This window comes from Vulpes lagopus, chromosome 5, assembly GCF_018345385.1.
Source record: "Vulpes lagopus strain Blue_001 chromosome 5, ASM1834538v1, whole genome shotgun sequence".
Taxonomy (NCBI): domain Eukaryota; kingdom Metazoa; phylum Chordata; class Mammalia; order Carnivora; family Canidae; genus Vulpes; species Vulpes lagopus.
In genome coordinates, this window is record NC_054828.1 from 27,606,277 (window position 1) to 27,620,409 (window position 14,133).

At 50.4% G+C, this 14,133-nt stretch overlaps 1 protein-coding gene across 3 annotated transcripts in view; it reads left to right on the forward strand.

The window, feature by feature from the left end:
- The first annotated feature begins 1,218 nt into the window (after nt 1–1,218).
- The window catches only part of CRACDL (CRACD like), a 128,524-nt gene continuing 115,609 nt past the window's right edge, over nt 1,219–14,133 (forward strand). For 2 of the 3 annotated variants that reach the window (XM_041756896.1, XM_041756898.1), the window contains exon 1: nt 2,018–2,167. The gene's annotated coding sequence lies outside the window, so the exon portion shown is untranslated. Of the gene's footprint in view, nt 1,564–2,017; nt 2,168–14,133 lie in introns of those variants that run through there. The other variant, XM_041756897.1, reaches the window with a different exon arrangement.

The window sequence follows — 14,133 nt, forward strand, 5'->3', positions numbered from 1 at the left end:
ATTCACATAGTTCCCTACCGCTTTCTATTTTGGGTGTTGACACCATGTTCTTTCTCAGCTAATCACCAAGAACTTTGGTTTTTGTTCTCTCAAAACCGCCAGTAACTTCAAAAGCCTCCCACAGCACACACAAATAAAGCCAGAGGCATAAGATATTCTGGAACAAATAAAATTCTTAGGTGAAAAGATGACTTATAGAGTCAATAAATATTTTTAAAAAAATTTTTTTTAATTTTTATTTATTTATGATAGTCACACACACAGAGAGAGAGAGAGGCAGAGAGAGAAGCAGGCTCCATGCACCGGGAGCCTGATGTGGGATTCGATCCCGGGTCTCCAAGATCGCGCCCTGGGCCAAAGGCAAGCGCCAAACCGCTGCGCCACCCAGGGATCCCTAAATATTTAGTAGTTACAACTAAAAGCGTGATTTTGAATAGCAAGGAGCAGAGAGAGGCTCAAGGTGAGAGAAGGGTGTGTAGATTCGCTTGTAGTTAGGTTAGTTTGAGGATTTTGAAAAGAGGAAACACACCTAACAGAGTCACTGTCTCTGAGAGTGATGAGTCACCTGTTCATTTCAAATGCAGGTTATTAACTTCGGGGGGGGGGGGGCTGTAGACCGATCCCCAGTATCTATCTATTCCCTTCATGCAAAGAATTTATAGAGCTCTTAACCATCGAAGAAGGCTTTTAAGTGAATAGTTTGTGCCAGATGGATTTTTTTTTTAATTTTTTAAAGGAAATTTCTCTTTTTGTGCTCAAGTAAATGCCTCTGTCCTTAGCCTTTTCCCCCTGCCTCGGATTCTTCTCTCTGGGGTTTTGATCTGCTTCACGCCAGAGGCGGAGGGAGGGCGCCCTTTCAGGGTTCTGCGCTGGCTCCGCTGCAGTTGGCCTCTCCGGGCCCGCAGGGAGGGGTCGTGCAGACCGGGGTGGTCCGCACAGCCCGCCGACGTCGCAGCTGATTCGGGCGGCGGGTAGCACTGTCCGCCGTCGGCGGCCTCGGTCTCCGCGGGGCCACGGTCACGTCGGCCGCCCCGCCCCGCCCCGCTCTCGGCACGCGGCTGGGCGGGGGCGTCCCGGGCTGTGCGTTCGGCCGCCGCGGGCGCTCGGCTGGGCGGGCTGGGCGACCCCCCGAGGCCGGGAAGTGTCCTACACCGACCAGCTTGTCTTTAAAAGAAAAAAAAAGGGGGGGGGGGGAGCCAGTGAGCCTGGGAAGTCAGCAGCAGCCTTTCTTCCCACACTTGCGGTATCAGCAATGATTCACCTCGACACAGGGCGGCAGCTTCCCTAATTAGCCCGGAGACGCTCGGGACCCACACGGTCATAAAAAAAAATACTTTTACTTTTATTCAAACGCACACCTCCCACCCACGGCGCCCACTCCCGTCGGCCCCGCGCCCGCGGGCCGCCGGCTTGGCGAGGCGGACCCGGAGCGCCCCAGGCCCCGCGCCGTCGGGCCGCGAGCCCCCCAGTCACCTGCAGGGCTGAGGCCGGCGTCGGGCCGGATCGCTCTCCTCGACGGCGCGCCGGGGCGCGGGGCCGCCGGTGGACCCCGGCCTCGCCAAGGTAGGGGGGCCTGGCCGGGAGCCCGACAGCGCCGCCGAGCGGGCGGGGGCAGCGGGGCGGCGGGGAGGGTCCCGGCCGGGCGCACCGGAGAGCCAGGGCCGCCCGGCGCCTTCCCCCGCCAGCTGTCGGCGGCGACCCGGGCGGCGGGGGAGCGGCGGGGCGGCGGGAGCGGCGGGAGCGGCGGGGCGGCGGGGCGGCGGGAGCGGCGGGAGCGGCGGGAGCGGCGCGCCGCGGGGGAGGTGCGCGCGGCGGCCGCGGGCGAGCGGAGCGGAGCGGAGCGGCGCGGCGTCCGCCCCCGCCGAGCCGAGGTGGAGCCGAGCGGAGCGGCGCGCCCGGAGCTGGGAGCGCGCCCCGAGGCCGGCTGAGGGCCGTCCGCCGAGGGTCGCGCCCGCGCCCCGCTCTCCGGGCCCCGACCCGGACCGCGGCGAGCCCGGCGGCCACCTGCTGCGTCGCGCCGCGGGCCTCGGCGATCCGGCGCGGGCGGGCGTCCGGGCGGTCTGGGGCGGGGGCGGCGGGCGCGCGCGCCCTCGGCAGAAGCGTTCCCCGCACCGTGCGGACGCGTCCCTCCGGCGCCTCGCCGAGCCGGGGCCGCCGCCTGCGCCAGGTACCGGGGTGATCGGAAGCGCGCGGGGGCCGCCGGGCGGGGGCGCGGGGAGCCGCGGCGGGGGCGAGGGCGGGCGGGCGGCGCGCAGCAGCCGGGCGCCGGGAGCGGGGTGGGGGCGCCGTCCCCGCGGCCCGAGAGGCGGCAGACGCGCTCCCCCGCGCCCCCCCGCGCGCCCAAACTTTCCCCTGGCTCACTCTGCCGGACTTAACTTCGAGTCGGGAGGTGAAGCCCAGCAGCCTCAGGCTTTAAGAAAATGAAAGAACAGGGCGGCCGGTCCTGCGGGCCTGAAGCGCTGTCTGCGGAGTCGCTGTGCCTCGCGCCCCCGCCGTCCCCCAGCGCCCCTGCGGGAGAAGTCGGTGGACGCGTTCACCGTGGAAGCGTCTTCCTTGCACTTTACTGCTTGATTTGTAAACAGGGTTTAGGCTTCGATTGCAAGCCACCAGGAAGCGATGCTGGGTTTGATCTAAGGAATAGTCCAGTGGCGGGGAGTGGGGGGCGGGGGGGGGGGGGAATGTGATTTTTTAAAAAATTATATCGACATACAACGTGATATTAGTTTGCAGCGTGCAGCAGAGTGATTGACAGTTGTGTACGACACGTAATGCCCACCGCGGTGTTCACGGTTTTAACTAACAAAGCAGATCCTCATATCAGGCCCGGCTTCACTTTGAGGTTAACCAGTGGCCGGAGCCTAGGTAGCTACTCAGATGAGCTGACATTTGGCTTTCGAAATACAAGGAAAAAAGGAATGCCTCGGTTTGAATCGGACTTGTGGAGGTACAGGCTGACAGCTGGCATCGTGTCACTGCTGAACACTTAATTTGGGGCCAGGAAATTTATCAAGTGGGAGACAAGCAGCTGTGTGAGCCTTTTGGAGCCCACCCCATACCTTCCCAAGCTGGTATCTTAAAATATCCTACTCTCTTATTCAAGTCTGCAGGCTTCCTTCATTTACATAACACACGCTCAGGACCATGGAATAAATCTATTTAGACCTCTGGTATTCAGCTTGGAACTCAGCCACCCTCACCCCCTCCCCTCCCCCACACACACCTGGCATTACGGAGCATGGTGGTCACTCCTAAGAGCCATTTGAGGTTATGAAATTGTGAGGGGAAACATCTGGAGAGGGCCCAGCAGTGGTTTCTGGGATCCCTGTGTTTGGGGGCTGGTGGAGAAAGGTTGAGGTGGCTGGTTTCCTGGCCCTGTCCCAGTGCCAGGGGCTCAGTGTCCCTGAGCCATGTTGGAGCCTGAGGCAAAAGGAAAAATCACTGCTGAATCCTGTCTTTATTTAAAATCGTGATATTTAGTACAATGTGGATTTTGCGTTCGTTTTGATGTTCTGAAACTGCATTAAAATGTTCATCTTAGGGAGTTTCTTGGTATCTCCTTAAATACTGTGCCTGAGCAGCCTCAGTATACTCACTTGCCTCACTCTAGTTCTAGACTGTCAAGTTTCTTAACTTCTGTAAGCATCAGTTTCCTCATTTATAGAATTTTACAAAGCAGACCTTCCGTGGGTGTTGCACAGCTAATGCACAGCACCTGGCTGTTGCATAGGACTGGGCATATGGGGACTGTGAGACGGTGCCTTTCCTAATTGTATGGCCACTCAGCTTGGTCATCTTGACCTAGTCACCGAATCCTTCTGAGTCTCAGTTTGCCATTCAGCAAAATGGAATTAACAATAGCCAGCTCACGGGGATGCTGTCCCGTTAAATGAGAGAACGTGTATGAAGGCACTGGTCCTCCTGGAGGGTAAGTTTTCCATGATGGCTTGGTGGGCCCAAATGCGCCTTGCGAGCTTGCAACCATGTGTTTTTCCTCTTGAGGTTAGCCTTGTGCCTTGTCCTGCACAGACACTCATAAATTCTGCTTGTGTTGCATGAAGACCCTTCGGAAGCAGTTGAATCAAAGCAGATATGTTTCTTGCCAAGGGTTATTTTTGGCGTGGCAAAGTTCATCAGCCACAGTCATAATATGCAAAATGTTTTATAAGTGTATTTAACTTTGCCACTCCAGACACACCGCTTTGGTTCCCTTTTGGTCCTCATTCATGATTGTAATTTTCATGAGCTTAAGTCAAGTAGTATTATCTCAGTCACTAGCTTAAAGCAGCTGGGTCCCTTGAGAATCAGTGTCTCAGTCTCTCTGGGTTACCCTTGGGGGGCCCCTTGTCCCTGCAGGTGGTCTCTGGGTCCCAGGAGAAGGTTTAGTCACATCAGGGTGTGGGGAAGAGTGGCCTCTTGCGGGTCGTCTGATCCTCTTGCTGTCCTCCGGAGAGTTTCCCATCACCACGACTGAGCCTCCTTTCCTTGTTGCCACTGAGTATGGTCCAGTGAGGTTTCATGGGACAAGCCACAGATGGGGCCTGGCTCCTGCATCTGGCCGAGAGGTCTACATATTCTGGATTTCTTCTAGGTCTGTCCTGGGCACCTGAGAACCTGCCCAGGTTGCGTGGCACTATGCTAGTGCCATTCCCGCTGTACCGAGCCATCCCCAGTGTTCCCAGTAGGAAGCAGGATGAAAACTTCCCATGCTTTCCATGTCCCTCTCAGCCTGCAAAGGATTTTTCTTCCCTTACCACCCTTTCTCCAGGCAAGGGGTAGGGGGCTTGGTCTCTCCAGGTTCCTCTTTTCTCGGTACCGGAAGAGCCTTTTTTGTTGTTGTTTTAAGATTTTATTTTTGAATAACCTCTACTTGTAACGTGGGTCTCAGAACCACCCTGAGATCAAGAATTTCATGCTCCACCGTGGACTGATCCAACCAGGTGTTCCAAGACCTGTTGCTGCTGCTGCTGCTGCTGCTGTTTCTTCTTCTCCTTCTCCTTCTTCTTATTTTTCTAATTCTTCTAATTCTTCTTTTCTTTTAAACTTGTGAGGCAGGTCTTCCTTAGGTCATATCTTCTGTCCTCTGTGCATTATGACTTAGAATAAAGCTCTGGAATCAACCCTTCCAAGCTCTTCTCTTGATATGCAAAGGGAATTTAAACATCTTTTTCTATTACCTCCTCCCCCACCGCCCAACATCTTTTTCTGTTACCCCCACCCCCAGAAAAATCACATGTATCCTAGTGGTGTGGGAAGGAGGCATAGAGGAGCAAATTGGGAAAATAGGGAAGAAGTTCCCCTCTTCTCCCTACCCTCCTCCCTGCCCCGGTCCCTGGTCCCATCTTCCTGGCAGGCTGACCTGGGCCATGTGCGCTGGGCTTCTTAATGTGTGAAAAAGACTGGGAAGACTGTAGGACCTGCTGGACATACCAGTCACAGGCTGGGAGGAAATGGGGAAAGAGCAGCTTTGAAGCTTTGGTGGTAGATGGGAGAAGAGACTAGCTTTCTGCTAGCATGTTACCGAGTGCAGCCCAGTAAACCAATTTCATTTGGATTAATGTCTTTCAAACTATCACCCCTATTTATGCCGCTGTTTCTTCATTATCAGAACCATCCTCCATGTACTTGGCATTTATTAAAAACATAGGGGAAATACAGAAAAATCCAAATCATAATTAGTTGCTTCTTCAGAGTGCTTAAGAATTATTTGGAGAATAAGATTAGCCTTTAGGAAGCCTAAAGATGTGAACCTAAGCTCTGGGTTTGTGGTTTTTTTTTTTTTCCCCCACATTCAGTGGAAGGTGAAGTGGTCAGGGAAGGCTTCTTGGAGGAGGTGACTTTAGGTGGCATTAAAACTTAACCACATGGATCTGAGATAAAAGAGAACTTTCCATGAGAAGGAGTTCTTGAGTGCCTAGAGACAGAAGACCTTCCCAGGAGTGGCCTTTCAGGACCCGCTCGTTGCTTAACCCTTCCTGGTGACATGATTATCCCTTTGGTTGTCTAGGTAGCTAGAAACACTGGCACAGCTACTGTCATCTGTAGGTAGGACAACAGAAAAGATCAACATCCTAAATTCTTTGTGTTTTCCCTCCACAGTGGAAATCAGAGGAGTTTTCATCGAACTTTTCTTAGATATTTGTATCTGGAAAATAATTTCAAACTTTTAGGTCAGGCTGGTGGTCCTTGAGACCCTGAGGAATTACCTGAGAATTCTTTGTATTGCTTTCACATGCTGTCACCTGTAATTCTGAGCTCAGCAGGTCATGAACCAGAAGATGCCATGAGAATTTAGTGGCTTATTGACAAGAGACAGTGATACAGGTGTGACCATGCAGTGAGGGGTCCTTCCTCACTGGCATCAGTCCCTGGCTCCATGCAGACCCTTGCACTATTCCTGTGCAGATTCCTAAGAGGAAGCACTCTCAAGTATTTTTCTTATGATTAAGGTGTCTGTGAAAAGAAATTACAAAAGATCCTTTTGAAAGGTGGGAAGTGGAAAGTTACTTATTTGCTCAAGCCTTTTCCTAGCCCTGGTGTGTGAGGCAGATTTGTAAATTTATGAAGTTTGAGAACTTCCAGAATACTTGGGCTCACCTCTGAGGTCCATACACCAGTCTCTCTATGGTTTCTGCCCCCCTAAATTCTCATGTCTGTGGGAGGCAACAGAAACCTTAGCTGTGGTGTGTGAGTTTCCCAAGAAACTGCTCTCAGACCAGCTGCCCTGAATGTGGGATATGAAAATGTCAGAGATGTTCTGCTTTCTTAGAGCAGGTGGTCCAGCCAACGTGGCGGTCAGAGCTCTGGTTTCAGCTGTGTCACGTGGAGTCCCTGTGACCTCGGGCACCCATAGGATGGGGTGCGGGGTGATTCACCCACATACACACAAGTATCACTTGAGGTACTGTATCAGCAGAAGAAATGCTTCATAAGTTATTTATGACTATTATTCTTCCATTGTCTTTTTTAGAAGGTGAAAGGGCACTTATTATAATTCCGCTAGGACCGCCTAATAAGTACCCTGAAGCAGTAAAGGGTCTTTCCACATCTGAGATCTGATGGCATTTAGGAAAATGAGCAGATCTGCTGCAAAGTGCTCCTTAGCAGAGCGGGTGGTAAATGGCATGTGGGAAAGACCTTGGTGTGATGTAAAGCGCACAGTGAGAAGGAAGGGGAAGGAGATAGAGAAGGTGCCACAGGTAGGAGAGGGTGCAAGCGGGCGGAAGACCCTCAACACCTGAGTCCTGGTGTATACCGTGTTCATGTGTTCCAGCTCTCTCTGCGGCATTGGCTTTCCCTGTTGATAAGTGGTTACAAAGACCGGAGTTAAAGTACTAGCAGAACTGTGACAGGAGGGGCCCTGGGCCAGTCTCTCTCTCTCTCTCTCTCTCTCTCTCTCACACACACACACACACACACACACACATACACACACACACACATTCTAATGGAGAGATGTAAGGATTCTGCCCCTCCCCCATCTGTGGATCCCCAGTGAGCCTGATGAACAGCTATGGATTAGAGGATCAGAATGGGTGTCACCAATGGGTAACCAAATTGCAACCAATATCAGATTCCTCTTATTTAGTCTCATGCATATGAATTTATCATGAATATTTAGTACTTTTTCAGCATTTATTGTATCATGAATATTTACTGCCCAGCTGCCTTGGGTATATTTAGTGCATCATGAATATTAGGTATCTCTTGTCCTTCCACAGCTTTCTGTCTATGTTTAATATATATGTGCTCTCTTTACTGAGCTTTATCTTTACTAAACCTATCCTACAAGTCATCCACCACCTTTGCTGTCTTCTCTTTAGAATTAAATATTCCCGAACAATTCAACAAATATACATTACACTAGCTTAGTCTCTTAAAATCAGGTTCCAGGTTGAATATATTTTTGTGAAGCCATTGTCCCATCAAGATGGGGAAGTCTGAGGTGCATGGGGACATCTGGGACCAGGGGCAGGTCTGTATAGGCTCATACACCTTGCTCATGGTTACTTCGGGTTTGCAGACCCACACTGAACTGCATGCTCAGGGCTGGTTTCTGCTCTTGGCTCCTCAGGAAAGAGTGCCCATGGGCGGATGCCCATCAGTGAGGCTGTACATGCTGCTTTGAGCCTTGGGCAGGTTAGGTCTTTTTGGTTGCAGCTGTATGGCCAGGCACAGCTTCTGCACCAAAGAGGTGCAGGGACAGGAGCGCTGGGTGTGGGGCCACTCTTGTCCCGGGGCCTAGGCTCAGAGCTGGATGTCTTGGGTTCTAACTGTTGTGGGCAATGCATTGAGCTGCTCTGAAGCACCGTCCCCTCTCTGCACCTGATGTTCCCACTAGGGTTTAATACCACACTCCTCGTCCTGGTTCGTTCTATTATTTCACTGCAATGCTTTAATTACCCATCTTTTCTTTCCCCTTCCCTTTAAGAAGTGGTAGCGAGAACTTTTTTGCAGGTCCTTTCTGCATGGGGGGTTTAGGACTTGGCAGCCACAAGTGCTAACGCTGGAAGCAAAGAGGAGGATGGGGCTTGTTGGTGGGTCAGACCCACGCACTTGACGTCTGAATCACTCAGTCGGGCCACTTCACCTGGTGATTCATTCTTTGCGAACTGGGATTATTTCCACAGGATATGAAGTGGTGCTGTGTATTTGGATGGTTGCTGGGTGTCAGCTGCATGCTCCATTGGAAGTCAGGTCTCTAAATTGCCGTGTAGTAGCGTTTGGTATATTGTCTGGGTGAAACAGGCTCTTTGGATACAAGCACAAAACATTTGCAGGCTTGAGTCAGTGTTTTCCGAGGCTTGGCCAGTGTCATCTTGTTTCCCTCACGGCCTTCGTGAGCAAAGATGGTTCTTTCAGTTGAGGTGTTCGGGTAGGCAAGGCTTCCCCGGTACCACGTTGAGAACTGAAATTACTGGCTGTGTTTCATGGGTCCTGGGACATCCCAGGGGCACCTCCAGGTGGTGAAGGAACCACTGCAGACAGGACTCGGCCAGGCCAGCAAGCAGGGAAGGCCCAGAAGGCGGCAAACTTGGCACGGAGCAGGCCTGCCAACCGTCTGGAGTGCCGACCAGACTTGTGATTTGGCTCGTCACAGTCAGGCTGCTCTTTGGCTGCTCCCTCGTGTGGCACGAGGCCAGGGGCCACACAGCACGCGGACTCCACCACCTAGGGAACCCGGGGGTGGAACATGAGTGGGCGTCTTGATGGATTTGGGTGCACATCCTCCCAAACTTTTATCCTCGCCATGCTGAATATATACGTGTATGCGTGTGTGTGCACAAAAGGATATATTTAACACAAAGAGGTGATGTCTGTATTGTTTTGTGCCGCCTTTTAAAAATTAGTAGTATGTGCGGAGTCTCTTTCTCACATCATTAGATGTTCTTCCTTAACATCAGTTGTGTGGCTGTGAGGAAGTCCCATCGTCCGGGTAGGCCCAGCTTATCCAAGTCCCCTGTCGCATGGACGTTTACTTAGGTTATTTTCAACCTTTTACTTCTTAGTAACAACAGGACGGTGAACATCCCAGTCCATGGCTCTTTTGCCCATTTGTCTGGTTGGTTCCTTTCAAGTACTAGCTCATAAGTACGTTTCCTGTGTATGTACATGTCTCCTCCTTTGATATGTCCTACCTGGAATAATTTTTTTTCACACTAAAGGTTTTTGGGTTTTTGTTTTTGTTTTGTTTTTGATGAAATTTCTTGCATCTTGGTCGACAGTGTCTTCAGCCTCTGTATTATTCAGGATTTGCTCTAGTTAGTTTAGGCAGAAGAAGATTTAATGCAGGAAATTCAGGGAGGACAGAATTATTAGAAGCTTGGCCTTTGGCCAGCCCGGCAGGAGTGACCCCCAGAGCCACACTACAGAGCTGGCCGGCTGGGAGCTGCTGCCTCCCACCCCAGACCTGTTCTGCGGAGGGTCCCTCCACCTGCGCAGTGTCCATCCAGCGAGCTGGGGAAGAGGTTCCCACACACACATACACACAGGAAAACCTGATGCCTCCACAGCAGTAGTGTCTGTTAGCAGAGATGCACAGGAAAGTCCTCTACGTGGGGAGCCTGGCAGGGAGGGAGCCACGGAATGTGAATAGAATCTCAGCCTTTATGTATCTTTCTAATGTTGCCCTTTTAGTGTTGTACTGGATGCAGGCAGAGGTGAGGTTCACAGAATGTAGCCACGGGTACGGGTGGCCTGGTCCCTGTCTCACAGAACCAGTCATCCTGCTCTCAGAGAAGGCCCACCGTCTTTCATGGGTGAGGTTTTCATTTCAGTCCCCTTGGACATCATGTCCAAGGCCCCTTCCTGCTCTCTCTTGGAAACCAGATTAGAAGCTTCCCCAGCCTGAGTTTGCTCAGAATAGGTAGCAAAACAACATGAAGCCACATACAAATGGTTCCCGCATACTTGCCTTGTCTATAGACCATGTATTTATTTGAAAATCAGATCCCCAGAGACCTGCCTCAGTAGGAAGGGTGTGGGTTGTCTGGTTGTTTTCTCTCAGTACTGGAGACCCTTTGCTCTCTCTGCTCCTTTCTTGGCCGTGTCATGTGAATGCTGAACACCCCGCCGTTCTTAGGCAGGGGGAGGAAGCATGAGTTAACATACCACCAAGTGGAGAGCTAGTTTTTTTTTTTTTTCATGAGCTGTAATTGATTAGCAGTCAATTTATGAACTTTCTCCTTGCCTCTTGAAACAGGCTTTTTTTTTTTTTTTGCATAATTACTATGAATTCAGGTGTTTGTATAGTGCCGAGGTCCCCCTCTGAGCGAATTACTGTATTTTCAGTTGTTCAAGAAAAGCATTGCTGAGGGACGCTTCCAGGAAAGACTTTAACAAGTCTTTAAAGCCCATTGGGTGGGCCACGGTGTTCTGGTGACTGTGGGGGTGGGGGGTGGCCACAGGCCTGACGGCGCACATCTTTCTGACCCTAAACAGGCCCTCTCTCACTTACAGTAATGTTACCCCTTCGGAGACGGACTATTTAAAGTAACCTGCTGGCCCCTAATGTGAAGCTCCAAGGTGGATGCTGGGGGTGAGGAGAGAAGAGCCCAGCGCCCTCTAATTCACAGTGGGATGTGATAGCCCTTGGGACTGGTCTTTGGAGGGCCCAGCAGGTCATGTTTTAGAAACCCATTAAAAAAATCCATATCTTTCGAAAAAGAGAAAGTAATAGTGATTTGATATATCCCAAGTGATTCACCTGGAATTTCTATAGCACCTTCCTTCTAGGAATTAAAAATAGGACTTGACTTATATATAATGCTATTTTTCTTTTTTTTTCTTTTGGGGGGGTGTACCCTGATTGTATATTATGAAGTAAACCAGAATATTTTTACCAGCAACAGATGTTTTTCTTTCAGTCCTTCTAACCATATAAAATGTTTTGTGTGTGGGGGGGGGCATATAAACACTGGATGATCCAGGCTGCCTGTTGCATAATCCCACGCACCCCTCCACCCCACCACCAGTTTTGTGCTTTAATGTAATAAAGTGTGAGTATGTGTGTGATTAGAAGAGTCTCTTTCCAGCCCAGAGAGTTGGTGATGTCAGAGCCAGTCACTGTATTTACTGCCTGTTGAACTCTGGGCACCATTTTGGGTGTTTCACTTTCTTTCACTGAAGACTCCGTCACCGTGTGCATCTTATAAATAAGGAAACTGAGGCCCAGAGAAGTGAATTAACTTGGCTGAGGTCTCCCAGCTAGTGAGTGAAAGAGCTGTGAATCCAGCTTCACCTCCCACTCCCATTTCTCTCAGGAGAGGATTTCCCCTTGAAAACAACCCAGCCACTTACCCTTCTGCTTGTACAAGCACTGTGTGGTTGTTGGCTCTATCCCTATTACTAGTTAGTGTACATGCCCAGGTGCTGTCATGATTGCTCCACCCCTCACTGTTCTTATCCTCATTTTACAGAGGAACAAACTGAGGTACAGAGAGATTATAGGACTTAATCATCAGTACACAGTGGAGCAGGGATTTGAATCCTGTGTCTTTTCCTTGTTGCCTTGTTTTTAACCTGTTGTGAACTGTTAACTTGGCAATGGCTGGGAAGCGTCTTTGTAACTCCCCTAGAGTTTTACTTATTGGGAGTGAACATTCTTGGCAAATTATTCCCTTGGGTGTGCACAGGGCCTGGGGCATGGGAAGGGCTCCTTATGGTCCACTTCCCCCTGAGCCCACCTCCCTACATCCCACACACAACTGGAGTCTACTTGGAGACCCTTCCTCCTGCCTCTCCCGGCCAGCCTGAGCAGCTTTTGCAGGAAAGGAGAGGAGGGGAAAGTCACAGGTGGAGGAGGTAGGCAGAAGGGCACAGGCTGGGGGCTGGGCTGACCACACCCTGACAGGTCCCAGGCTGGGTGACCTTGAGGATGGCCTTAGTCTCACTTTTCCTCCTGTGCACACTGGGAGACTGAGAGACGTGTGTCCCAGGTTGTTGGGAGAAGCAAAGGTAATAATAGTTCATGTGGAAATGGCAGATATGCTGTAACCAGTATATAAGAGTGAGTTAGAAATGGCATTTTATTATAATTAAGCCTTATTATAATTTAGCCCTTTTTATTTTTATTTTTTTTTTAATTAACTTTTATTGGTGTTTAATTTACCAACATACAGAAAAACACCCAGTGCTCATCCCGTCAAGTGTCCACCTCAGTGCCCGTTAGCCCTTTTTATTAATACATTTCTAGTCAAAATAAGGTCTAGTGACTGGGGGTTCTGGGCACAAAGCCTGCCCCTCCCATTCCCAGTCATGTGGTCTCTCGGTGCCTCCGATCCCCATCTGGAACATGGGGATGGGACTAGGACCCATCTCGGAGGGTGATTGTGTGGGCTGGCTGGAGTGCCTGGCCCAGGGTAAGCACATACTTAGCTCCAGTTGGTTAAGTACTTGTTCACCTGAAGGAATAAAACCTAAATGGCTGCCATTGATGTGGAGAACACAGGCAAAAGAAATACAGGAAAAAAATTAAACTTCCCTACAACTTACAGCCCATTGACAAGTCCTTGAGTCAGGCAGAGTGACCTTCTCCAGGAAATCAGCTGCCTTGATGTTAATACTTTGCTAGAGACAAAAGGCAGCCTTAGCTTGATGTGAGCCTGACGCCCAGGATCCTGTGAGTGTACTTTAACATATGAAAATCCCTTTGGAAATTTCCTTTATCTCTACCACCCCCACCCCCAAGACATATGTTAGCAGTCATCCTCCAAGCCTATGGCCCATGATACATATCTGAACGGCCTCAGGACTAAGGGTTTACTAGATGGTAATAAATGACCCTTTCCTAACAATAGCTAGTCCCCTCAAGGTCCTGGAAATCTTGCTTCCAAATTCCTTAGAGACTTAGGCTCTCCCTTACCGCCTCCCAACTTGAAAGGATATAAAGGGACTCTCCTCGTGACCCCCAGGCAACTCTTTCTGCTCACAGGTCCTGTCCCCGTGCTTTAATAAAACCGTTATACACCAAAGATGTCACAAGAATTCTTTCTCTGAACCCCAACATTTCACATCATCACTGTGTCTGAGAATAAAAACTGAAGTGGTGCAGTGAGAGATAATGGATTGGAGCCCCTGTTGACTGAGCACGTACTATATTCCAGGCACTAGTAGATATTTAAGGGATATATTATCCCACCGATTCTGGGAATAACCTTTAAAAGTAGAAATGAATATCCCCATTTTGAGGTGAGGAAACTGAAGCTCAGAGAGGTGAAGGTGGCTTGTACCTGTCCGAGAAGAACGGGGGGTGGGGGATGGGTTGTGTCCTGAGTCTGGTGCCGTGGGGCCATCCTAAGTGAACTGTTCACCGTGTACCAGCATGATTAGCTGCAGGAGCAGGTACTTCTCAAACATCATCTGTTCTTGTTTCTCCTCCTTTCCCAAATAAACACCTCTGTTGGGACATCCTGTTGACATCTCACCAGTTCTTTGCTCTTCTGATGGACATAGTGTCTTTGGTACAAAGGTGCCGTTTAAGCCCTTCACTGCCGACCAAACTGGAATCCCCATCTGAAGTCACATCAGTGAGCAGTGCCCAGAATGGCCTGCCATAGCATGTGGTTTCTTTTCTTTTTCTTTTTCTTTTTCTTTTTCTTTTTCTTTTTCTTTTTCTTTTTCTTTTTCTTTTTCTTT